This window comes from Miscanthus floridulus, chromosome 8 (genome assembly GCF_019320115.1).
Source record: "Miscanthus floridulus cultivar M001 chromosome 8, ASM1932011v1, whole genome shotgun sequence".
Lineage (NCBI taxonomy): Eukaryota > Viridiplantae > Streptophyta > Magnoliopsida > Poales > Poaceae > Miscanthus > Miscanthus floridulus.
In genome coordinates, this window is record NC_089587.1 from 29,291,253 (window position 1) to 29,317,537 (window position 26,285).

The 26,285-nt window shown below is 43.3% G+C and overlaps 1 pseudogene; it reads right to left on the minus strand.

Annotated features, from left to right (window-relative positions):
- Positions 1-11,937: 11,937 nt before the first annotated feature.
- On the minus strand, positions 11,938-25,861 carry LOC136471443 (palmitoyl-acyl carrier protein thioesterase, chloroplastic-like; annotated as a pseudogene).
- Positions 25,862-26,285: the final 424 nt, after the last annotated feature.

Genomic DNA, 26,285 nt, shown 5'->3' on the forward strand with positions numbered 1-26,285 from the left:
TTGTTTCATTTCATATTTTCTTTTTCTCCGTTATCGTAGCGATAAGCTCGATCATATCGCAATCATCATGCTCCCCACCAATTTCAAGCGATGGTCACGCAGATTGCTCCCTACGAGATACCTTGGAAGATGCCCTCAAATGTCACTGTGAGATAGGGATGCGTGTCGGTGTGGATAAGTAGGCCTTTGACAGTGCAATGGCTCTTGCAAGTGGTCAGGCTGTGTGCAAACTATGCAAAGGCTGGAACAAGTTTTCAATTCCTAAAATGAAGCTCTTTCAAGTTGCAACAAATGGAAATGAAAAGGTAAGTGTCCCTTAAGATACCAAATCATTTGGCTTTAGACTTTGAGATCGTTTAGGCTTCAAAAGAAGCTGTCATTTTTGCTTATTAATTAAAGGGGGCAAGGAAGGGACTCGGCACCAAAATGACATGGCTAGCTATCAACAGCGAAAACAGGTGAAGGAATGCGATTGGGATTCAATGTGCGGAAATGATCCGCAGCATCAGCTAATTTGCGTGATCGGCTTATGAATTTTCGTGATCCGAACTGTCACGCTGTTGACCTGTTGTATGGTTACTTTGTGGTGGCAATTCTATTGTAGCAAAGACGGTCAAATCACATGACAACAACTGATATGAACTTTCTTCTTTTTTTCAGAGATGCGTGGAACATTGTACAGAACTAAATATTACAACTTTGGCATTTCTAATGACATAAAAATAAAATAAAATAAAATGTCATATAGAGAGATTGATAGGTAGTTCATATGTCTGCACCATGGTGCAGGATTATGCACCACTTGTAGTTCTTAGGGTACTAGCTAGGTAGGCTCCTGATTAAATCATACATCAAGCACAATCGAAGGTTAAGATTTATCATGGTGACATGTCACCAAATGAGTGATAGCTCCTTCAAATATATAATCAAAGCAAAATGAACCTGAATCATTTATCACTTCCTTATATTCTAAATTTCATTTTTGTTTTCGGATGTTCTTTTCAGTGTCTCATCTGTGCCCCAGTCTCCACTACCTGTAAGCATCAATCTCAGTGAGCACCAGCAAATATGAAATGATGTTGTGGCCTAATATTAGTGGTGTGAAGTGTCCTTGTAACAACAGAGCCAAATATATCGCACGAATCAGATCAGCTGCCGTGTGTCGGTGTGTGGTTGCATAACATGACCTACTTTTCAGGCATTAAACGGTCAGGGTTCAGAGGATATCTATTGCATCAGCATATCTCACTTCTGGTCTTATGGAGAATGAATGTTGCTTACGGTTCGTCTGTTTATATTACTTTTTGTCTGAGTTGAACAAGCACTACTACTCCCTCCATAACTACTTCATAGCAAATTGTCTAGTGTCCACAATATGATTCCACCGTGTTTTGAACATAAGATTTGTGTAGGAATTTCCACAAAGAATTCAAATCCAACTGTTAATAATGAGGTATTTTTGAACTGAAGCAGATGGTCCCAACTCAGTTAGTCGTGTATGGGTGTGGTCGTATGTCCAGACCATCCAATTTCAAGTCCTCTTAGAAACAAATTTGGATGTCTAATTCTTCTTAATTAAAATTTAAAACTCACCTAGTTCCTTCTAGGTTGGTCGAATTTTATGTTTACTATATCATCTGAACTTGTCAGTCACTTACCTCTAGTGCAATGGCTATTTTGGTGCCTTTCTTCTTCTTTTGAATTTTTAGCTTTGATTTTGATTTCTTAAGCTGGAGCACTGCCAAGTGGCGGCGCTTCAGATTTGCACGAAATCTGCTCCAAGACTGCCACAAGTTGATGTGGACATGCATGTTTATCAACAAAAATCATGATTTGGTTGTAAAATAGATTCAGTAGTATGTACCTGATGGCGATGGAGTAGATGTTAACAAATCAAATTGCCCCAAATGCATATGATTGGGTTTGCTGATTAAGGGTAACGTGAAAACTTCTATATAAGCAGATGGCATAATACAAAGATTAACCCTAAAGTTTTCGTTATCTCTGACTCATTTGTCATCGCAGATGTCATATGTGTCAATTTGAGAGAAAAGGATACTGCTGCACCTATCACCATGCCTTACGGATCACGTTAAGCTGTCGATTCCAGCTCACCAAAGCCACAAGCTTCAGCAGATTACAACAATGGCGAGCTAGGCACCAACCCACATTTGACGAGTCCAGAGTAGAAGGCAGGAAAGGAAACTTGGAACACCTCAGCTTATGTATATATGAACAAAGATAAAGGACCAGGACTCAGGAATATGTTTCTCCGAGACGCGATCTCCCCAAACTTGCTGTTCATTGTGGCTTTACAGCGTCGGTAATGCTGTGCTAAGGACACCCGGTCCACGACACTAGCCCAACGGCCTAACTCCTCTCCACTTGCGTATCAGCTCACCCAATCTTACCTACTCGTGAGCCCGTTGTCGTTCCTCTCCATTCACCGCACAACTGTTGTGTCCGCACAGCCGCGCACGCTCCAGCGCGACCACGCTGCCACGGCGCTCTCCACCGCGCCCGACCGACCACTGTCCTCGCTACTATAGGAATCTTAACCGTGGCGGGCAAAAATCCTTAACCGAAGCGGGCAAGCCAACCGCCTCGGACGAGAGGTCACGGTTAATCATGGCGAGGTGGTCATTATAATCCAACCACCTCAGTTAATATGTATTAACCGAGACGGTTTCCTTAACATGCCCGCCTCGGTTAATGGATTTAAAAATAAACTCGACGAGCACAGTGAGCCCATCCATAAGGCCCACCGAGCCTAGCGACGCCCCGTGGCCGCCGCTCACCGGATCTGCTGGCGCCAAGAAGCGCCGCTGGGGCCGCACCATTGACCCTCGACGCACCGCGGCTGCCGCTCGCCTGATCTGCTGGCGCCGAGAAGAGCCGCTGGGGTCACGCCCTCGCGAGCCGCTGCCGGGGTCGGGCCCCCGCTCGCCACGCCATCGCAAGCCACCGCTGGGGCCGAGCCGCCGCCACCGCCGGGACCGACCCCCCGCTCGCCATGCCCTCGTGAACCACTGCTTGGGCTAGGACTCCACTCGCTGCGCACTCGCGAGCCACCGATAGGGCCGAGCCACCGCCGCCGGGGCCGAGCCCCCACTCACCGCATCCTCGCAAGCCGCCGCAGGGGCTGAGTGCCGCCGCCGGGTGGAGGTGGAGGGCACTGAAAGGGGACTGTGATGCCTAAGAGAGGAGTGAATTAGGCAACTTAAAAATCTAACTCTAAGCTATGACCTCTTTTTCTATTGTTAGCAAAACCTATGCAAAAGATAAACTATATAATGTGCAAGTACGGTTTTGCTAGTGTGTTGCTATCTCTACCGCAAAAAAGAGTAATGCAAATAATGTAAATACGAAAGCTAAAGAGTAAGGTAGAGATAAGCAAACTCCCGTCGACGACTTCGTTATTTTTACCGAGGTATCAAGAAGCGCGCAAGCTTCCCCTAGTCCTCGTTAGAGCCTCTCACAAGGAATCCCTCGTAAGAGCCAAGCTCCCGGTCGGGTAACTCCGTGGATAGCCCCGGGCCTTCCCCACGCGCAAGTGAGTCTCCGGTGTGCCTTCCGACAAGCCTCTCCCGGACCGCTCCCAGCCGTCTTCACTATCAAGCTTCCAAACGAACTGCCGCGGGCCTTGTTCCCTTCAGTACACGGTGGCGGTCACACCATAAACGTGGTTGGTGTGATCTCACAAGACTACAAGCCCCTCCTATGTACAATAATGGTGCGTGCAAGCACTGAGTGGTAAGAGGTATGCAAACCTCACTAAACACTAGGCCTAAACCTAGAGCAAGCACATAAGCGGTGGTCTAATCAACCTAAGCACTTCGCAAAGTACATACGTTAATCACCTAATGAATCACTAAGCACTATACAAGTGAAGATCACTAAAATGGTGTATCGACATCCTTGGTATGTTTCCTCAGCTCCACACAACTCAAATGACTGGTTGGGGATCTATTTATAAGCCCCACTGAGAAATTAGCCGTTGGGGACGAAACCCACTTTTCTGCTACTAACTGGACGATGATCACGTCCTGACCGGACGCGTTTGATCACTCACAACGGTCACTTGGTCTTCAGCGTGATCAACTGATCGGACGCTGATGGCGTCTGGTCACATGCCACCAGACGTGTTCGGTCGCAACTGTGCCGCTCTAGAACCTCTCTGGACTCGATCGGACGCTGCACTTCATGCGTTCGGTCGTCCAGTCTGTTGCGTCTAGTCACGCTGATAACACTGCCGTGATGATGAACAGTGTCATCGGTGCATCCGGTCACTGCTTCGCTCAGCGTCCGGTCACTGCTGCTTAGCGTCCGATCATAACTGTCTACGCCTGGTGTTGTCAAGCACCGGTGCGTCCGGTCACTCATAGAGCTGCATCCAGTCACCTCTGTTGAGCTCGTTTCTTCGCTATCTTGCGTCCGGCTTGGTTCCAATCTTCGTGCTTGGACTTTGCTTGACCTTATACGTCTTCTATGCATCTTCACATGTCTTTCTTGAGGTGTTGATCATCGGATCATCACGTTGCCTTTGTCCAAGTCATGTTTTGCGTCCTGCCTTCGTCCAAGTCATGTTTTGCATCCTATTATAAAACAATCACTTATAAATCCATTAGTCCAATTTGGTTGTATTGGTCATCAAAAACCAAAATCCAAAGTAAATGGACCTAAGGTCCATTTTCCTTATAATCTCCCCCTTTTTGGTGATTGATGACAACACGATCAAAACAAGCAAATAATAATAATTTAGGAATTTTAAAAACTATTTACTTGCTAGAATGCAATGTAAAAAGACAAGATTATATGATGCTAAACGATACCACATGTAAACATCTTTGGACACTTATCTTGCCCTTGCAAATGTCCCCATGTGGCATTATGGATTTAAGCCTTCCCCTAACTCCATAATCCACTATCCTCCCTTTCTCGGACCATTATCAATTAAAAACTATTACTATTACAACTTGCAAATTATTATGATCGGGCTTGCTTTTATTCCTACAAATTCTCCCCCTTTAGAATCAAACACTAAAAAGGAAGATATTAGTAGCATAAGGAAGGATCAAACTTTGTGAACCTTTGTATGTTGAGTGGAATATATCACAAAATTTGATTCTCATATTACATAGACTAAGCTCCCCCTAAACATATGCATACATATGATGGAGAATGTAGTTTATGCATAATTGGCAAATTAATACTCAAGGAAGTTTAATCTATATAGTGCATGGAGAAAGCATATAAATACCAAAGTGAAATCAACATGATGATATCGGTTTAGAAATACCACATGTGGAAACCAATTTGATTTATACCACTTGCAATAGGTGGTGGATATTTGAAGTATGATGCTTAACTCTGGAGACTTCATTTTCCTTGCAATGAGACTACTACACACATGATAAGTTTGAAAATGTGTTAGTCTCAAAGCATCCAACTTGTAGAGTAACCTCCCCCTAAATTTGTGCACACAAGTATGGAATACTTATAGGAGACATGCACATTGATTTTTAGAAAAAATACCACTTGAAAGATGACATCACATGAATGTGAGAATCATTTTTGAAGGTGATAATTCGGGAGAAATTATCTACAATTTAGACTTTGACACATATTAGATGAACAATTATAAAACAAGCTATGTGTCATGCTCCTAAACAATTTAAACCATGTAGGTTTACTCCAAGGGTTAAGAGTGAAACCAAACAAGCCTACCATAAGATATACCTAGTGTATGCAAGACAAAAGATTAAACATGCAAATGCAAACCTAGGCATGAAAAGAAACTAGATGCTAATTGAAATTGCAAGAAATTAAATCTAGTTACCTAACATGAGGGGGGGGGGGAGAATCTGGGTCTATAGTATTCACTAACACACTTGGCAATTGACATGATCCAATGTGATGCACCCCATGAAATGCACCCAAAACTATACCAAGTCTCCAAATTCTCCGAAGTCCATCGGACTTCTCACTTCCCTTTCGGGATCCAAACCTTCTTGGTGCTCTTCATGTTGGAAATGATCTTCTTTGGCACCCAAATGAGTTTGGTCCCATTGTTGGCTTGCTTGTTCACCTTGATGGCCACCACCTTATCATTTTTCTTCTTCTTCAAGAGATAAGGCGTGGAGGCCTTTTTGTCCACTTTGTTGGTGTAGGTGTTGGAGAACTTGCTTGTTTTCTTTTTCTCTTTCTTCTTTGCTCCTCCCCCATTCTTCACCTTGCACTCATAGGACTTGTGGCCTTCCTTGTGACATACGTAGCAAACCACGGTTTGTCCTTCATCAAGCTTCTTCACCCCCTTGATGGTGTTATCTTGATGAAGTTAGGATTGCTCCGTCTTGCCTTTCACTTGAGTCAAGTCCTTGGTGAGGCGAGCCACTTCTTGCTTGAGTTGCTCATTCTCCATTGCAACCTCTTGTGTGTATGTATCTACAACAACTTTCTCAATACAAACTTGGTTGCGCAAGAGTGAGTCTAAACATAAATCATTGCAAGAAGTAGAGCCATCCTTTTTAGACATGTCAAAGATAGAACTTTTCTTTTTAGGTGACTCAGTGGGGGTAGAATCGATGGCTTCAAGATTAGCAACTTTATTGTTAGCTCATCACAATGTTTGCACATAGTTTCCATTTTAGCAGGCAAACTTTTATAAGCATCTTGTGAGCTAGCTAGCTTTTTCTTTAATTTTTCATTTTTCTTTATAAGTTGCTCATCATTGATTGTGCAATTATTTGTGTTTGCACTAGTATCAAGTTGCTCAATTTTAGTAGATAGCTCCATATTAAGATTGGCAAAAGTTTCATATTGTTCAAGCAAAGTAGCATAAGCTTGTTGTGAGCTATCTAGTTTTTCTTTTAATTTTCAAGCTTCTTTTTGTTGACTAGTGCAAACTTTAGCAAAGTTAAGATTTTCTTGCACAATTTCATCATAAGAAGATAGTTCATCATCACTATCATTGTCACTATCACTAGGGATAGACTTTTTGCTACCTCATGCCATAAGGCCCACACATGAGGTGCTTGATGATGAGTGCTTGTGCCCTCGCCTCTTGTGATGGTCTTCTTCTTCACTTGAAGAATCATTCCATGACCTTATTGATGTGAGGGCTTTGTCCTTACATGTCTTCTTTTTTTGTCTTTAGTGTGGGCTTATTTGGACAAACTTCCACAAAGTGCCCCAACTTGCTATATCTATAGCATTCTTTCTTTCTTTTCTCATTTCTTTGATTGGTGAAGATGAAATCTTAAATTTGGATGGGCACACCCTTGACATTGAGCCTTTGGATCATCTTCTCCACCTTGTTGATAAGTTTGATTGATTCTTCATCAAAGTCGGAGGTGGAGGAGGAAGATTGATCATCATCACTTGATTCTTCATCATCGTCATCATCATCTTCTTCTTCATCTTCACTTGAGGAGCTTGAGCTTGAGCTTGTCTCAACTTGCTTGCTCTTCATCTTCTTTTTCTCGCTACGTGCGAGAGCTTTGCCTTTGCTTGATGAAGAGGCTTCTTCTTGACCCATCTTGCGTGACATTTCAAATGCCACTATCTTGCCAATAACATGGTCGGGTCATGGTGCTCAAGTCCTCCATATTGTGAAGGATGCTGATGATGCTTGCATATTTCCTATGTGGTAGCACGGAGATGATCTTCGTCACGATGTCCGCATCATCTAGCTTCGTTAATCCTATTGAATGGAGCTCATTGATAGTTAGATTCAAATGAGAATACATATCACGAACAAGCTTATCATCATTCATTTTAAAGGAATCATAATTTTGTTTAGCTAGACAATATTTTTGCTCATGGATATTAGTTGTGCCGTCATGGAGCTCTTGGAGTTTTAACCAAATTTTATGTGCCGTATTTAAAGTGAACACTTGGTTAAACACATCCATGCTAAAAGATTCAAACAAGCAATTTTTAGCTCTAGCATTGAAATGAATTTCTTTTTCTTCACTCTTTATGGGTTTATCGGGATTCTTAATGGGTTTCATCCCGTCACGAGTGACTCTCCAAACACCCAAATCTACCACATCAAGGTGACAAGCCATTCTAGCTTTATAGTAGGGGAAGTTAGTGCTGTCAAAGTACAGAGGCCTAGAGGTATCCATCCCAACCACTCTAAATAGCATCGGCTTAACGGCGATGAAGCCAAAGGTCCAGATTGAGCCAACTGGCTTTGATACCAATTGAAAGGGGACCGTGACACCTAAGAGGGGGGGTGAATTAGGCAACTTAAAAATCTAACTCTAAGCTATGGCCTCTTTTTCTACTCTTAGCAAAACCTATGCAAAAGATAAACTATCTAAATATGCAACTACGGTTTTGCTAGTGTGTTGCTATCTCTGCCGCAAAAAGGAGTTATGCAAACAATATAAATGCGGAAGCTAAAGAGTAAGATAGATATATGCAAACTTCCGTCGATGATTTTGGTATTTTTACCAAGGTATCGAGAAGCGCGCAAGCTTCCCCCTAGTCCTCGTTGGAGCCCCTCGCAAGGAATCCCTCGCAAGGGCCAAGCTCTCGGTCAGGTAACTTCGTGAATAGCCTCGGGCCTTCCCCACACGTAAGTGGGTCTCCGGTGTGCCTTTCGGCAAGCCTCTCCTAGATCGCTCCCTGTCGTCTTCACTATCAAGCTTCCAGTCAAACCGCTGTGGGCCTTGTTCCCTTCGATACACGGTGGCGGCCACACCATAAACACAGTTGGTGTGATCTCACAAGACTACAAGGCCCTTCGATGTACAATAATGGTGCGCGCAAGCACCGAGTAGTAAAAGGTATGCAAACCTCACTAAACACTAGGCCTAAACCTAGAGCAAGCGCATAAGCGGTGGTCTAATCAACCTAAGCACTTCGCAAAGCACCTACGCTAATCACCTAATGAATCACTAAGCACTATGCAAGTGGATATCACTAAAATGGTATATCAACACCCTTGGTATATTTCCTCTGCTCCACACAACTCAAATGACCGGTTGGGGGGTATATTTATAAGCCCCACTAAGAAAGTAGCCGTTGGGGATGAAACTCACTTTTCTGCGAGACTGCAACTGACCGGACGTTGATCAAGTCCTGGCCGGACGCGTCCGGTCACTCACAATGGTCACTTGGTCTTCGGCGTGATCAACTGATCGGAAGCTGATGGCGTCCGGTCACATGCCACTGGACGCGTCCGGTCGCAACTGCGCCGCTCTAGAAGCTCTCTGGACTCGATTGGACATTGCACTTCATGTGTTCGGTCGTCCAGTCTGCTGCATCCGGTCATGCTAAAAACACTGTTGTGACTATGAATAGTGTCACCAGTGCATCCGGTCACTGCTTCGCTCAGCGTCCGGTCACTGCTGCTCAACGTTCGGTTATAACTGCCTACGCCGGGTGTTGCCGAGCACCGGTGCGTTCGGTCACTCATAGAGCCGCGTTTGGTCACCTCTGCTGGGCTTGTTTCTTCACGATCTTTGCGTCCGGCTTGGTTCCAATCTTTATGCTTGGACTTTGCTTGACCTTGTACGTCTTCTATGCATCTTCACATGTCTTTCTTGAGGTGTTGATCATCAGATCATCACGTTGCCTTCGTCCAAGTCACGTTTTGCATCCTATTAAACTATAAAACAATTACTTGTAAATCCATTAGTCCATTTTGGTTGTGTTGGTCATCAAAAACCAAAATCCAAAGTAAATGGACCTAGGGTCCATTTTCCTTATAGGCACCGCCGGAGGTTGAGGGCGATGTCACGCTGGAGGTGGATGGGGTCGGCCGGAGGTTGAGGACGCCACCACGCTGGAGGTGTTTGGGGCCGACTAGATGTGGAGGGTCGGTTGGAGGTTGAGGACACCACCGCGCTAGAGGTGTTTGGGGCTGGCCAAATGTGGAGGGCCGGCTGGAGGTGGGGGTGGGGGACCGGCCGAAGTGGAGGGAGAAGCATCGCCATTGGGGTCACACGCAAGAGCGAGCGTGGCGTACACGAGGAGAGGAGTGTGCGAGAGAGAGAGAGAGCGGCGTACGTGAGAGGGGGAAGGATATATTTCTTCTCTATGAAGAAGCACAGATGAAATGAACGGTCAAGATGATTCACGTGGCCTTCGATTGGGACATCCAGTCTTCCACGTCGGTGATCCAGGTGAAGAAGCACAGATGGATTCACAGGCGCTTTGGGTGAAAGGACGGCACAGTTTTTCATGGCGTAGCGGTGTGGCGGTGATCCATGTGGCTCGTTGTGTGGCAGCAAAGCGTGTGCCCACTAGAATCACGCCACGTCATAGCGGTTTTTGGAATCTGGGTGCGACGCTAGTTGTTTTGCCATCTAGGCATGAAGAACGAAGCGTAGTCGGTACTGGCGCTGCAGCAGCTGTCAGGCACGAGTGCGGGTGAAATTTTTTAGTGGGCTTGGCTGATTTACTAAGACAGACACATTATAAATGACCGCTTCCGTGAATAATTTGCTAAGGCGGGCAACCTTAAGCTTGTGTTAGGATAACCGCCTCAGTTAATCGATATTAACCGAGGCGATCAACTTATAATGTCCGCCTCGGTTAAGCATTAATTGAGGTGGTTGCTGGCCGGGCTGCCCTGCCTCAAATAACTGAGGCTAGCAACTAGGCCAACCGCCTCGGAGCCCCCAAAGTGAAACGCTGTGTAGAAGATTTTCTATATTAGTACCTCCCTCTCCACCATGCTCCAGTGGTGCCGCCCACCATCCTTCCTCTCCACCGGGCCATCCACCCGTCGCGGCGTTCTCTACCACGCTGACCGCCTTCTCCACCGGAGCTGAGCGCCACTCCGTAGCATCGAGCTCCGCGCCGGCGTCGAGCTCTGCATCGACGAGCCTCCAATCGTCTGAGCAACAAGTAGATGTTGCGCTAAAAACACATGTTGCCAGCGTATATTTCAAGTGTCTCAGATGTTTCAGAGGCATGTTGCAAGTGTTTTGTATAGATATTGCAAGTGTTTCATATAAATATTGCAAAAGTAAATCGGGATGTTGCATATGTTGCAATGGTTGTACATATATGTTGCAAACGTCTGTTCCCAATGTTTTATTGGTTTTTTAGATGTATGTTGCAAGTGTGTTTATCAAGATGTTGTATATGTTTCACACATATGTTGCAAGTGTTTTATCTGGATGTTGCGTATGTTTGCAATGGTTTTCAAGTGTTTTCTGGTGTTTTTTTAAGTGTTTTAGACTCATGTTTCAAGTGTTTCATCTGTCTTCACACATGTATTCTAAGTATTACATCTAAATGTTGCAAAAGTATTCAGGTGTTTTTTGCAAGTGTTTGTTTCAAATATTTCATCTGTCTTCAGACGTATGTTCTAAGTATTGCATATGAATGTTTCAAAAGTACATCGGGGTATTGCACATATTGCAATGTGACCTGCTTGATGTAGCTAATGGAGGGGGCGTGAGGGGTTGAACGGGGTGTTGACGCCGCATGGGGTCAGGCGGGGGCGCTGACGCTGCATGGGGTCGGGTGGGGGCGCAGATGTCGCGCGGGTCAAGCGATATGCAGGGTGCAGCTTACGGGAACGGGATGTAGACACGGACATTAGTCTGGACGTCCGAGTGCTAGTATAGACACAGCCTTGCAGCCAATGAGTACTGGAAGGTGCCCACTTCAGCATCATACTCGAACAGCTAGTCTGCTAGAACAGTACTATATATATGTACACCAGGTAATCTTGGGTGAAATTGAAGAATTGCATCTAGCAACCAAAGTTAAATCAACCCAAAGTTTTATACAAGAAGATGGTATGGGAAAAGAAAGCAGCATACATGCGCTACAGAAATCTGCTTCGTTGTTTCACCTTCTTTTCTTCCCACCATAACCTAGGTCTTGTAAGCTGCATCATAACAGGATGACTTGCTGTCCTGTCTGTTCCAAACACAAAGCACTAGTTCCCTAGCAATCTAGTCCGTGAAGCTAAAATTTGTGAGCTGAGACTGGAGTCAATATTCCCATGGCATTGGTTCTCTTTGGCCTCCACATAGTCTGAGCCTTCACAATGGTATGCCCTGACTCAAAACATAGAAGATGCTCACACTGAAAACTTGTTTCTCCTAACCCATCAGTGCAGTCAGTGAACACTGTGGTGTGTGACTGCAGCACACTGTCCTCACTGCACTCCCTCTTATAGTCTAGGACAATGCTAGCCAGTTCATGATTCTCAAATATGGAGATTGGAGCACTCTGGTGGGAAAATGAGTGCAAACAATACTAGAGGATGGTGAAAATACAATAAATAAACACTAACCTTTCTGTCAACGACAAAGGTACACACCAGGCAACATGATTATGTAAACTAGTGAAATGCCCAGTAGCACAAGCAAAAGGAAGAGCTCAATTATAACAAAACTCCTAGGGCTAAATGAGTAGGGAAGGCGAACTTTTAGTAGACTATCCTGAATTCTACATCCTGCGAACCCAAGATTAGATGAAGAATTTGCGTAAGAAACCTCAAACAGGAATTCCAGTTTCAAGCTTCACAGATCAAGGGCACAAACAGAAATAAAAGCATATGATTGTGTACCGAATGACCAATTGAACAGATTATTTATCTGAAAATAGCATTCCATGACCTCTTATGGCAAAAAAAAACGTGCCATATTTTAGGAAATAGTGTATTCAGACAGACAACTTAGCTATTGAACAGCATCAGGAGTATCAACAACAATTGTGCCTTTTAAATTCTGAAGGCAGTTTGGTTTTGAAATGTAGCAACATAACAAATACTCCCTCCATTCCAAATTATAAAACGTTTTGGCTTTTCTAGATATATTTTTTTACTATGTATCTAGACATAGTGTATATATAAATGCATAGAAAAAACAATGTATCTAGAAAAGTCAAAACATCTTATAATTTGAACGGAGGAGTACCATGATTTCTTTATTCTCCATCAAGACAGTTAGGCATACATCGCAAAAAGCAAAAAGCCAGATAGGAGCATCGAGGCCCTATATAAACTACTCAGGACCAAAATTAATAGAGTAATGAATGTTATGTACATTGCAAATACCAATTTGTTAATCTCAAGGATCCAGTTCATAAGGATCCTAACATAAACAGAACAACATAAAGATGCATACAAAAAGTAATATTGTTTTTACCTCAAGAATCCACCCAATGTATCTAACATTGTTGACATGCTGCTTTAGATCAAGATCAGACCATCGAGGCTGCATTATGTTGCATACCAACAAGCATAAATTACATAAGTAACAAACACTACCAACCATAACATAGGACACCAACTTATGGCGTGTACAATACTTACAGTCAAACCCCTTCGGACGTATTTTCTAGCCCTGGCTTCACCATTCCCTGGCAATTTTGTCTTCATCAGCAATAGCGGTGCGCTCAAAAAAATATGGTGCTATTTTAGTCCTCACTTCATCAGGAATCCTTGTGAGTTTTCTAATATGCTTATGCATCATAACCCATTTACTGTTTATTTCACCAAAGAATGAGGAAAAAGTATCAGCGAAATGCTAATGGCCAAACAACAAAATGCTAACAGGTTATGGATCTGTACAACAATAACAAAAATGAATGCATAAAACAATAGCAATATGACAGGGAGGACAACCCATAATTTGTCTATGCTGTAATGCTATTAATTTAAACGAGCACAAAATCAAGATCAAAACCTTGTAGCCCTCAATATAGTCTGGCCTGTGTAGCGATCATGTAAATGCCAATCTCGACGCATTCCATTTTTACCATGACCACTGACCCATGTATCTATACCAACTGTATCGCCCCTGCATAAAAATAAAAAAAAAACATTTGATTCAAAAAATAACAGAGCCTTAAATTACCCAAATGCAACTAGGTTAATGAAGTACATGGTGAAATAGATGAGTTGTAACATATATCGTCTTTCAAAATTATCACGCTAATAATCAGAAGAATAATTTATTGGAGACTTTTCCATGCTGATTTTTCAATTAAAACAGATATCAACCACCTACTTCTAAATATCACTGTCACAATTATCATCAACGACTTTCAGGCCCCCAATTTCTCGCATGAATAGTTCACACCCAGGTTCTCACCTAACATCATTATCACATTTCCAATCAAACATTCTGAAGCCACTGAACAGATCTAAAACTTCGTTGCTGAGGGGAGGGGGGGGGGGGTCTCCTACCTATCGTAGCATAGCAAGCTCGCAACAAAGCAAGAAACCAGAATTGACCCCTAGCTGGCTAGCTTGACAAGTTCACATTATTAGCATAACTTCATTTTTTTAAAAAAACTATCACTTAAAAAAAACTAGAGTCAATTCAGCCTGAGGACTCGAATAACCAAAATATTTTGTAGTGTGTACCAGCATGGATACTTGTTAACACTGGATTTTGGTCAATTCTGGAAGATGACAGGTAGGCCCACATGCGGGGAGAAGGGTGTTCGGCAAACAACGCAAGCGGTCGGCTAAATGCTTGTGCGGTCGGTTATTCTGGAAGGCGGTAACTCCATTCGGGAAAACAGAAGATGGCAGGCAAGACCGATCGGAAAGATGAGAGTTGTATTAATAAAGGAATTTATAAGTTTAGGGTAAGGAATCGTAAGTTTCCAAGTTTGTTTAGAAGTTCCTTTGTAGATCGTAGTCCTTTGGGACTCACATTTTGTCTAGGGTATAAATATTGACCCTCGACCATTGTAAGAAGGTACACAATCAAATCAATACAACCGGCCCCGTGCCAACTTTCGAGTCCTCTTGTCGTGTCGTCGAGTTCTTCGAGAGGAGTCATCGATCCGTCGACCTCCGTAAGTTCCGACAACCTTGTTATCATGTTTAGTATCATGCGGTGGATTTAGACATGGTGCAAGTAGTCTTGTTTGCTTTCAATGGTCGTGCGGCGGATCTTTGCTTGACAATCAAGAAGTCTTTGCTTATGCTTCGTTTATGAGTGGATACCGTGCGGCAGGCGTTTACTCACATGCTTAGTGAAAGCGAGATAGTTATCGGCTCTATATTAGATATGGCAAATCTAAATAGATTCATTAAGTTATCTAGTGTTGCATGTTCTAAACTTCTTATATATTTGTAACACACTTCTGCCCAATCTAGATTGATATTGTTCGGCCTTCTTTCTCTTGTGGTTTTATTCGTGCTTCAACGATCATTGTTTATCTTTATATTACCCTTGCAAAATAGATAACATGCTCATAGTGGCTGAATTGTCTTAATCTAGGTTGTCACATGTTGCGGGTTCATGCATGTTAATCACGTTTAAGCTTTAACGAAACTAGGTGTCGTGCGGCAGATGCAGGTTTTAGTTTAGTTTAATCGCTTTTATTTGTATGTTCCTTCTTCATGGATCCCAATTCGGCTGGATTGCCGAGTTTGGTTACGCGTTAACTCATAATTAATTTCACTTGTTCAAACATGTCTTCCCATGCACATGCATTCGGCAATTAGGTCTTTACGTGCATTTACCCTACGATTCGCTGAATGGTTTATGAACTTGTTGGCAGACAGCTCTCTATAGCCGTATGTCGTTGTAAGTGGCTTCAGGGCCGTATATGTGGAACTGTCCGGTATTACCTGACATGTTCCGGTTTGACATTTAATTGTTTTATCTCTTGTTAGTTTTTTTAGGTCAAACTGACTGGCACGCTTCCGGATCATGAAACACCCGGGAACCCGATTGAAGCTACGCTTTTCGGCTTGCTGTGTGTGAGACACAGTGCGTCACATTTTGTGTCAACACACTTTTTGGCACGCCCGGTGGGACCAAGAATTTAAAGATTGTTTTGCTTGGGATTACACGGAAATGCCTGGATTGGATCGTTCCATTGTTGAGCATCGATTACCCATTAAACCTGGATTTCGTCCTTACAAACAACCTCCACGGAAGATATACAAAGAGGAGGTATTGGCCGATGTAAAGAAGGAGGTTGAAAGATTAATAGAAGCAAACTTTATTCGGCCATGCAAGTATGCAGAATGGATTTCAAATATAGTACCGGTATACAAGAAAAATGGAAAAATGAGAGTTTGTATAGATTTCAGAAATCTTAATAAGGCAACTCCCATGGATGGTTACCCAATGCCAGTTGCCGATTTACTAGTAGATGCATCGGCAGGATATGAAGTCATTAGTTTTATGGATGGTAATGCTGGCTATAATCAAATTTTTATGGCAATAGAAGATATTTCTAAAACAGCTTTCAGATGTCCTGGTCATATTGGTTTGTTTGAATGGATAGTCATGACGTTTGGATTAAAGAATGCCGGTGCAACTTATCAAAGAGCTATGAATTATATTTTTCATGAGCTGATCGGCAAGATTGTAGAAATATACATCGATGATGTAGTAGTCAAGTCTAGAGATCATGAAAGACATTTAGCCGATTTAAGAAAAACTCTGGAGTGCACAAGAACGCATGGTTTGAAGATGAATCCAAACAAATGTGCCTTTGGAGTTTCGGCTGGTGAGTTTTTGGGATTTTTAGTTCATAAAGGGGGAATTGAAGTTGGAAAGAAGAGCATGGAAGCAATAGACAAAGTTGTGCCGCCAACGAATCTCACAGAATTACAATCATTGTTAGGCAAAATCAACTTTGTAAGAAGATTCATATCCAATCTATCAGAGAGAGTTTTACCCTTTTCTCCGCTATTAAAGCTCAAGAAAGATCAAAAATTTATATGGAGCGACGTGCAACAAAAGGCTTTTGATGAGATCAAGCAATATATGAAGGCACCACCTGTACTGGTACCTCCACAACTTGACAAGCCTTTTAAGTTGTATGTGGCGGCCGACAGCCTAACAATAGGATCGGCCCTTATGCAAGAGTTTGAAGGAAAAGAAAGAGTCATAGCTTATCTTAGCCGAAAGCTGCTAGACCCGGAGACAAGGTATTCGGCTATAGAAAAACTTTGCTTGTGCGTGTATTATTCATGTGTCAAATCTCGGCACTATTTATTGAATGCCGAATGCGTGGTAGTTTCTGGTTTTGATGTGATCAAACATATGCTATCAATGCCAATTTTGAATGGAAGAATTGGTAAATGGATTTTAGCATTGTCAGAATTTAATTTGAGATACGAATCGGCTAAGGCGGTAAAGGGTCAAATTATTGCCGATTTTATTACCCAACATCGGGATCTTTCTGTTGAGGCGATAAGCATTGTGCCTTGGGCCTTGTTCTTCGATGGATCATCTTGTAGCAAAGGTGGTGGTGCTGGTATTCTCTTGATTTCCCCACAAGGAAAGACTTTTGAGTATGCAGTTCCTATTGACTTTCATGTCACTAATAATCAGGCAGAGTATGAAGCGTTGCTTAGAGGGCTTCGGCTTCTTATAGAAGTAAAGGCCGATGCTGTTGAAATTTTTGGAGATTCTGAGTTGGTGATTAATCAACTGAATGGTCAGTATGAATGCAAGAACAATGTATTAAGAGAATATTATGAGGAGTGTAGAGAACTGTTGAAGAATTTTCTGGTAGTGACCTTGCATCATATCCCTAGAGAGTGCAATGAAGAAGCAAATAAGTTAGCTCAAGCTGCTTCTGGATATCGAGAGAGTCGGGAAATTTTTGCTATAGAAGAAGGTGTTTTAAATACTGATCAAGTGGATGGTGATTGGAGATACGAAGTTACCAATTATCTGAAAGATCCATCTCAAAAGGTTTCCCGAAAACTCAGGTATAAAGCTCTCAAATTTGTGTTTCTTGATGATCAGTTATATTACAAGTCCATCGATGGAGTATTGCTCAAATGTTTAAGTCAAGAAGAGGCCAAGAAAGTGATGTATGAGGTTCATGAAGGATTGTGTGGTGCACATCAGTCGGCTTATCGGATGAAATGGATAATTAGGAGAACTGGTTATTTTTGGCCAACTATGCTGGAAGATTGTTTTGAATATTACAAAGGGTGTCACAATTGTCAAAAATTCGGCAATATTCAAAAAGTTCCAGCGTCTGCTATGAATCCTATAATCAAGCCTTGGCCGTTCAGAGGATGGGGTATGGATTTAATTGGTCAGATCAATCCTCCTTCTAGTAAGGGACACAAATTTGTACTCTTGGCCACGGATTATTTCACCAAGTGGGTTGAAGCTATCCCTTTGAAGAAGGTAACGTCAGAGAATATGATCAGTTTTGTTAAGGAACATATAGTTCACAGATTCGGGATTCCTCAGACTATAACAACTGATCAAGGAACTCAGTTTACTTCTTCAGAATTTTGTGACTTTGCCAAAAGTATGGGGATTAAGTTGTATAATTCTTCTCCTTATTATGCACAAGCTAATGGTCAGGCAGAAGCATCAAATAAGATTATGATTAAAATTATCCAGAAGAAAATTGATGAAAAACCAAGGAAATGGCACTTGGTTCTTAATGAAGCATTGTGGGCTTACCGAATGGCTTGTCATGGGTCCACTCAAACATCTCCCTATGAACTGGTTTATGGACATCATGCTGTGTTACCATGGGAACTACGGTCAGGATCAAGGCGAATTATTTTACAAAAAGAATTGGCAGAAGAAGACTATAAGAATCTGATGATGGATGAATTGGAAGATTTACATTTGATTCGTCTTAAGGCATTAGAAAATATTGAGAAAAATAAATTACGCGTCGCCAAGTATTACAACAAAAGGGTTAGGCTGAAGCAATTCGCAGAAGGAGATTTGGTTTGGAAAACTGTATTGCCGGTTGGAACAAAGGATAGAGCGTTCGGCAAATGGTCTCCAAATTGGGAAGGTCCTTTCCGAATAGTAAAGTGTGTACCTGGCAATGCATATATATTGAAGACCTTATTTGGGGAGGAATTTACCAAAGCTATCAATGGAAGATTTATTAAGAAATATTACCCCAGTGTTGAGGTTGGTTCATGAATGTAAATCAGAAAAACCGACAAAGAGAAAATCGCCTTTAGCCTAAAGATTGGATACAAGACTGAGAATAGCCGATATTGTTCATATCGCCTTTAGCCTAAAAATCAGATACAAGACTGAGAATAGCCGATATCATTCATATCGCCTTTAGCACAAAATAGCCGATGCAGTTTGCATCGCCTCTAGCACGAGAATGTTTATCCGAAAATGGGTTGTTTTCGGCATTTTTCTAACAATCGCAAGTGGGATTTTACCGAAAAGAATCAAAGAAGTAAATGTCATTCCAAAGGATGAGATTATTTATAAAAGTTTATCCTAATACAAACTACTCCTCAAATAACTTATTGAGGACGGATTGGGGGTTTGTGATTTCGGCAAGGACCGCAGCATGATTGTCGTAGGCCTCCAGACGCTCATCGATGTCGTCGACTTCATCCGGGCGTCCTCCAACAAAACCAACTGGCTGGGAGGAGTAGTCCTCGTTGGTTTGGGAGGTCATTGCCGCCAGCCCGAGAGATGCGCCGAGGTGCACACCTTGGATGACGGCCTGATCAATGCGGCCGTCCACAGCATCAAGGCGTGCCTCGGATGTCTCCCCCTGAGCATTCACCTTGTCGGCAATCTTGTTCGCCGCCGTCTTCAAGCGGTCATTCTCCGCGGAAAGAGCTGGGCATGAAAGAAGAAATGAGTCGGCAAGCAAAGGAAGTCAGGATGATAAAACTAAATGAAGATATCAAACCGGTAATGGCGTCGCAGAATTGTTTCCGCTGATCCTCCCATTCGGCTTGATCGATGCCGAACTTCTTGGAGACGTCGCCTAGCTCCTCCCGGGCTTCGTCCCTCTCCTGACGAAACTTGAGCGCCTCCTCGTGGGAGTATGGATGGTGTGCATCTGCTGGCTCTGCCGAACCCCAAGGGTTGGAATGATAAGAGCTTGAGGAGCTGGAAGACCCGGAGGAGCCGGATGGTGGAGTTCCCGGTTGAGCTGCCGACACCGGAGGAAGGAGATGATATTGGCTGGAGCTGATGACTCTTATCCTGATGAATGAGGAAGGAGAAATCGGAATTAAGGGATGAACGAGGAAATTGCAAAGGGGGCAAAGAACCGAATCATACCCACGACGCCGGCAGCGCGATGCTCTGCTTCCTTCAGCCTCTCCGTCGGCGGGACGCTTGCCATGGTTGCCGCTGTTCGTCATTTGCTTTGATGGAGGTTAGGGTTTCCTTCTGGAATGAATCGAACGGAGGAAGTAGAAGAGACGGATGTGAGAACGCTGAGGCAGAGATAGTGATGAAGGCCGGTGAAAAGGTCTATTTATAAGCCGAAGCGAAAGATCGTGGCGAATTCCACGGGGTCGTGGGACGAGAATCCCGAACGGCGGAGTAGGTTTGTTCCCTTTCGAATGGGCCGTTACTGGATTGGGCCAGGCCTGAGTTAAGTCGAACGCCGCTTGAATATCTCCATGATTTATTGGAGCCAACATCGTTCGGCTATACCCTCACAGTATTTGGATTGGATTCGTTCGGCTATCGGAAGGATGGAGACAATCGGCTACATTCTAATCGAGTAATTTAAGGGGAAATGGCCGATTACTTTTTTCCGAACGAATGAAAATAAATGAACATAAGGTTGTTTAATCAAGGACAAAGGGTATCACACTTAAAGTTTATTACAAGCCTAATGTCTACTGGTTCAGAAGATGATTGATTGCTTCTATGGCCTCGGTCCTGATTCGGCTAACATTATCTAGCACTTTTTGATCTTCATCTTCAGAACTCTGGATGCTGGATAACTTGTGTTTGATCTGCTGGTCTTCTTTGATGGTCGAAGCTATCTTTAGTGAAGTTGCTTCTATGTTCTTCGGCAGATTGGCTATATGTGCCCTGTGAGACTGAATTTTGGCATTCAGTTCGGCTAGTTGAGCTTCTAGTCTGATTTTTTCATCCTCCATGGATCTCAGTTCAGGCTCCAAGGTTGCCAAAGAATTTCTCGTAGTCTGGATATGAGAATGAAGATCTTTAATCTCCAGTTTTTTCAAAGATCTATCCTTCTGCAGAGCAGCCCTCGAAGATATGTTCTTGGTTGCCCTTCTCACCATAGCGAAGTGATCATCAAGATGGGCTGCAGATTCTAGGGGAGCCTTGAGAGCAGAAGGAATATCTTGATCAATGAGTTCAAGGAGGTCTTTTATCTGGTCTGCATCCTGAACCAGACTAATGGTATCCTTATTCAGCAGAATAATCACTTCTTTTAGCCGAGCCTGATTCTCCAGTGACAAAGTTTGATGAGAAGTGATCTCTTCACCTTTCTCAATAATGTAGTCCTCAATAGAGAAGGAGTAACTGGTGGTCGGCTTAGTGGTGTTCTTCTAGACAAAGAGGAAGAAAGAAGGTGTTAGCCGATTGGGTAATTTTGCTAAAATATAGTATGAGACAAGGCATTACCTGTTGGGCTGATTGGTCATCAGGATGGGTTATACCCTGGCTTGCTGGAGGACTTGATTGAAGGTTCAGAGGAGATGGATCTGGAGATTGATCAGGAGAAGTTTCCCTTGCTAGTTCATCTAAGATCTCATCTATTCTCAGTAAAGTAAATGATAAAGTGCATAAGGGATAGATGTTGTTGAAAAAGAAAGGGAAGGAGAATTGGTTGAACAATGTTACCTATAGTCTCATCAGGTTTATGAGCCTTTAAACCTTCAGCCTCATGAGTCTCTGAAATTTCTCTATCATGAATTTCTTCATCTTCAGTAGAGACTTCAGGGGTTGGTTCTGCAGGTGCTGAGGTATTGCCCAGTGTTGGAATTTCAACTTGTGGCTGCAATGGAAGTAATGGATATAAAGGTAGTCAGGCTTACTGCTAAGTGAAATTGTTGACCTGATAAAAAATAAAAGATTCATACCTTAGGAGGTAATCTGGCTTTCTTGGTCCTTGGTTTCTTGGGTAAGAGGAAACTTTCAGGTGTTTTCCTTTTGCTTTTTCCTCTTGAAGATGCAGCAGCTGAAGTAGTAGGAGTTTTCATGAATGCCTTTAAAGGTGCTGAATCCAAAGTTACAGGAGTTTTCATGAATTCCTTTAAGTCTGGAGCATCAAACCCCAGAGCAGGTTTGGGACCAGCCGGATAATACTGAATTGCTTTGGCAGGGGGAGTGAACTCAAGATCCTGTGCATGACCAGATGTTAAAATAAGAAGTGGATTCAAGAACAAGAAATGATGAGCATAATAAAATTACCTCACTGTCAGAAGCAAAATCGGGTTGCAAGTTTTTGCATAGAGAATGAGCTGATATATTGAAGATATGAGCATGCCATTCTTGCCACCAAGAGACAAAGAGGGGATGAGCAGCATCTATTAGCCCAAATGGAGATGGTTCATATATGGGTAATTCCCATCCTAGTTCAAAGACCTTCTTGGCTTCCATTCCTTCTGTTATTACTTCCCTTGATTTTATGATTGTTGAGAAGAGGAATTTTGGAGGCAGTTGGCCGCACCCTAATTGTCTGGCCACCATGTTTGGATAATAAAATTCATAGGTGGACTGTACTAATCTCCCATGATGAAATTCGGCTGGCAAAGTGCAAGGTTTGATAAAAGAATTGAAGATCTCTGTGGATTCTTGGCCTGAACAACCAATTTCATAGCTAAACTTGCAGGGTAGAGTCAGATCTTCATTTTCTCTGTAAGGAAACCAGAGCACATTGCCGAATCCTTTGAAAAATAGCTTGAAGAGATGACCAATGTCTATATCAATGCTTATAGATGCTGCTGCTTCCCCATAAGTCTGGCAAGCCTTAACCTTTGCTGTGCTGCCTTCAGCATAGTTAACTGAGGGGAAACTTAGGTTGATGAGGCTCACAGGGGTTATCTGATGCATATATAATTGGAGCCACATTTGAATTAGCCACCAGGGACCATTCACACAAGAAATTTCTCCACTTTGGCGCATCTGAAGGGTGATTTGATGCATCATATGATAGGCCGACCCTAAAAGATATTTGCCTAATGGGATCTGGGTGCCTGCAGCTAGGTCTTCAGCCATTACCATGTGATTCAGGGTTGGTTCATTGGATTTTCCACAGAAGATGAATCTGCATAACCACATGTTCATGAAGGCTTTCAACTCTTTGTCAGAAACGGTGCCGGATGCATTCATATAGTTCTGGATATGTTTGACCCATCCACATCCAGAACTGACGGCTCTTTGATTACTCTTGCTCTTGTACTTATGAGGATATACTGGCAATGACACATTCAAACCAGTCATCATGAATATGTCGGCTAAAGTGATGGTCATAATACCATGACCAAAGATGAAGGCATTGGTAGCGTCAGACCAAAAATGAGAAGCTGCTATCAGAAGGGAATCATTCCTGGGTGTTTCAGCTAAAGATAACTCCAGACAATGACTGATGTCCTGACTTTCCCAGTGGCTGCTGCTCTTCTCCAACATTCTCCTGTACCAGTTGCGCCATCCGGTGATTGGGGGAAATGGCCAATTCTTGAATGTGTTTGGCCATCGGTTTGGTGAAGTAATCCCAGACTTGAAAAGAATCCTTTGGGTTTCCTTCTCAATGATCTCGGAGGGGTCAGGATTTCCCATTGGGCCGAGGAAATAAGAATCGGGGTTGGCAGCATAAGGGATCAAAATCTGGCTCTTGTACTCCTGTAGAAGATGATTGAAATCAGAAGGGAGTAAATCAAGAAAGGAGCGGAAGAATGAAATGAAAAAATTGCCGAATATAAATAAGGTTTACCTCTGGGATTTCATCCTGGGTCGCCATTGAAGATTTGAGGAAGGTCCGAAGTTGCGCTGAAAGCTTTTCTTGGGCAGCGACTGCGATTTTGAACGGTGATGACCTAAGAGGATGAAAGAGCTTGTGGTCAATTTCAGAATAAAACAACTTTTATCCCGAAATTGAGGGGGCATGTGTTAACACTGGATTTTGGTCAATTCTGGAAGATGACAGGTAGGCCCACATGCGGGGAGAAGGGTGTTCGGCAAACAACGCAAGCGGTCGGCTAAATGCTTGTGCGGTCGGTTATTCTGGAAGGCGGTAACTCCATTCGGGAAAACAGAAGATGGCAGGCAAGACCGATCGGAAAGATGAGAGTTGTATTAATAAAGGAATTTATAAGTTTAGGGTAAGGAATCGTAAGTTTCCAAGTTTGTTTAGAAGTTCCTTTGTAGATCGTAGTCCTTTGGGACTCACATTTTGTCTAGGGTATAAATATTGACCCTCGACCATTGTAAGAAGGTACACAATCAAATCAATACAACCGGCCCCGTGCCAACTTTCGAGTCCTCTTGTCGTGTCGTCGAGTTCTTCGAGAGGAGTCATCGATCCGTCGACCTCCGTAAGTTCCGACAACCTTGTTATCATGTTTAGTATCATGCGGTGGATTTAGACATGGTGCAAGTAGTCTTGTTTGCTTTCAATGGTCGTGCGGCGGATCTTTGCTTGACAATCAAGAAGTCTTTGCTTATGCTTCGTTTATGAGTGGATACCGTGCGGCAGGCGTTTACTCACATGCTTAGTGAAAGCGAGATAGTTATCGGCTCTATATTAGATATGGCAAATCTAAATAGATTCATTAAGTTATCCAGTGTTGCATGTTCTAAACTTCTTATATATTTGTAACACACTTCTGCCCAATCTAGATTGATATTGTTCGGCCTTCTTTCTCTTGTGGTTTTATTCGTGCTTCAACGATCATTGTTTATCTTTATATTACCCTTGCAAAATAGATAACATGCTCATAGTGGCTGAATTGTCTTAATCTAGGTTGTCACATGTTGCGGGTTCATGCATGTTAATCACGTTTAAGCTTTAACGAAACTAGGTGTCGTGCGGCAGATGCAGGTTTTAGTTTAGTTTAATCGCTTTTATTTGTATGTTCCTTCTTCATGGATCCCAATTCGGCTGGATTGCCGAGTTTGGTTACGCGTTAACTCATAATTAATTTCACTTGTTCAAACATGTCTTCCCATGCACATGCATTCGGCAATTAGGTCTTTACGTGCATTTACCCTACGATTCGCTGAATGGTTTATGAACTTGTTGGCAGACAGCTCTCTATAGCCGTATGTCGTTGTAAGTGGCTTCAGGGCCGTATATGTGGAACTGTCCGGTATTACCTGACATGTTCCGGTTTGACATTTAATTGTTTTATCTCTTGTTAGTTTTTTTAGGTCAAACTGACTGGCACGCTTCCGGATCACGAAACACCCGGGAACCCGATTGAAGCTACGCTTTTCGGCTTGCTGTGTGTGAGACACAGTGCGTCACATTTTGTGTCAACAATACTGCTCCACCAGGACCTACATCTGACTGACAACCCAGAACAAGTTTCGTTTGCTCATCTCTGGCGTCAAACCAAAGCCATCATCAAGCAGCCCAACGCTCTTGACATGATTAAGGGCCGTCTCCTAAACGCAGAAACATGATCAAAAAACAATATTAGCATCCACAATGGGCACCTTACAACACAATCAGACGTTATTGCCTCACATGACTCACCTGCAAATGATTCATCAGCGCCTCTATGGATGTCGTCCTGTCGGCCCCAATCTCATAGGATCGGATGGAGAAGTCCTGCCGGAACACCTACCCGTTGAAGCTGAACGTGTCGATGAGCATGTCGGGGCGCTTGGGCTTCTAGTCGATGAGTGTCCACTACCTCTCGGCTGCTAGGAAGATGGTTGTGATGGCCGCGAGCAGCACGCTCTAGTCTGGCAGCTGGTTGTAGAACGTCCTCAGAGTCAGAGCCGAGGAGCGGGATGCGTTGTCCTCACCGTCAGTCACCGCAGCCTTACCGCCGCTGTTCACCTTGGGGACGGCGGCACGCGCACGCCCTTGCTGAGGATCTCACCGCGCCCACATTGGCGGCGACCCCACTCATGTCCAGGTTGTTGTCTTTGGACCTGCCCGGGGCGTTCTTGGCCGTCAAAGCCGGCACTGGGAAGAACGTCGATGAGGTGACAGAGGCAGCCATGAGAGTGAGTGAGTTATGGATGGATACGGCCGCAGAGCTCCCGCGCCCGGTCAAATCAAAGTACTGCACGGAGAACTCGAACTAGATTTCAGAGGGAAATAACCTTAGATTTCCGAAAAGATAGCAATTTTTATGATTATTAATCGATTGCTAGGGGGGAGAATTCTTTGAACAAAAACTTCCCAGAATCCTAGAATATGGAGAAGGGACCACTGGTCCGCTGCAGCTACCAATTTGTCAAAGCAAGACTTTCAGCTGAATTGCTATTTCTTTCCAACAAAATGAACTAAACTCGTCTGGTTTGTTTTGCCCTTTGCTAACCAAGAATTTCCAACCCAATTACCCAAAAGGGAACATTTATCGCCTTGTTCGCTTGGCTGATAAGCCATGGCTAAAATTACTGTTGGCTGATTTGTTGTGAGAG